Source organism: Lepidothrix coronata, unplaced genomic scaffold, assembly GCF_001604755.1.
Source record: "Lepidothrix coronata isolate B3197 unplaced genomic scaffold, Lepidothrix_coronata-1.0 Scaffold20, whole genome shotgun sequence".
Classification (NCBI taxonomy): Eukaryota; Metazoa; Chordata; class Aves; order Passeriformes; family Pipridae; genus Lepidothrix; species Lepidothrix coronata.
The window spans coordinates 7,964,887-7,966,446 of record NW_016690200.1 but is presented as its reverse complement, the minus strand read 5'-3'; the positions used below and the strand labels follow the sequence as shown (position 1 = coordinate 7,966,446).

Below are 1,560 nucleotides of genomic sequence, written 5' to 3'. Positions count from 1 at the left end.
ATCCCGCTCCACAGGAGAGGAGGATGGGGGTTTTTTTTCCACACCCTGCAAACTTCAAGGCAGGAAATAAAATCCAATTTTTTTTTTGGAATTGCCCCAAGCCCATCCTGTGGAAATTCCCACAGGGAATTCCTTACATCCTTTCCAGGTTGTCCCGTGTCTCCTTTCATTCCTCGTTCTCCGGGTCGTCCTGGGATTCCAGGAGGGCCCTGCAAGGGCAGAAACAGAGAGAAAAAAAATCAGGAATAAAACCTGGGCAGAAAAATCAAAAATCAGGGAAGGAAAGGAGAAAAATGTCATTTTTTTAACCCAGGGGAGGAATACTTGCCCCGGGATGTTCCCAAGTGGGGATTCCCAAGTGGGATGGAGAAGGAAAATCCTCTCCTGGACAGAAGTTGAGCCTCCCCTGGTGCTCAGTTTTTTATAATTAAAATACTAATTATAATAACTTTTAATTCTTATAATAATTATGATTTTGATAATTATTATAAATTCATAATTATTATTATTATAATTTTTATAATAATTATAACAATTTCATAATAATTATCTTTTTAGCAGAATTATAATTTTATAAAAATTATTATTTTAATAATAATTTTAATAATTATAACAATCTCGAGAAAATTGTATTTTAATAAGAATTATAATTTTATAATAATCCATATTTTATAATAATTACAATAATTTCATAATAATTATATTTTATTACAAGTATACTTTTATAATAATAATTTTATAATTGTTTTCATAATTATTATAATAATTTTAGAAAAATCATAATATTTTTATAATAATTATAATAATTTCATAATGATTATATTTTCTCATAGTTATAATTTTATAACATTATTATTTTTATAATAATTTAAATAAAAATTTTATAACAATTACAATAATTGTTATAATAATTATAATAGTTTTTATTAAAATTATATTTTATCATAATTATAATTTTATAACAATTACTATTTTTATAATAACTTTAATAATAATTTTATAACAATTACAATGATTTTATCATAACCACAAAATAATTATAATAAATCTATATTAATTATATTTTATCATAATTAATTTTTTATAATAATTACTATTGTACAATTATTTTAATAATTATAATAATTTTATAACCATTGTAATAATTTTATTATCATCATAATAATTTCATAATAATTATATTTTACCATAATTATATTTTTATAACAATTGTAAATTTTATAATAATTATAATAAATTTTACAATAATTATATTTAGTCATAATTATAGTTTTAGAATAATAATTATTTTTATAATAATTTCTATAATAATTCTAATAATTTTTATAACAATCATAATATTTTTTATAACAGTTACAATAATTATTACCCTGATTCCTCTCACTCCTGGTTCCCCAGCTTCTCCCTGAAAAAGAGAGGGAAAAGCAGTTTTAAAATATTCCTCCATCCAAGTTCAACATTCCTTGGGGATCCTGATTCTATCCCCGATTTTATCCCTGATTTTAATGCACTTGGAGCAGGTTCAGGGAGAGAACCAAACCCACCCACCATTCCCAGGGA

At 23.8% G+C, this 1,560-nt stretch overlaps 1 long non-coding RNA gene across 1 annotated transcript in view; it reads right to left on the bottom strand.

Annotated features, from left to right (window-relative positions):
* Positions 1–1,560, bottom strand: part of LOC108493848 — a 9,785-nt gene that overhangs the window by 5,415 nt on the left and 2,810 nt on the right. The window contains exons 2-3 of the long non-coding RNA XR_001873620.1: positions 1,370–1,405; positions 138–209 (exon numbers count right to left, since the gene is read on the bottom strand). This is a non-coding gene — a long non-coding RNA (uncharacterized LOC108493848). The remainder of the gene's footprint in view (positions 1–137; positions 210–1,369; positions 1,406–1,560) is intronic.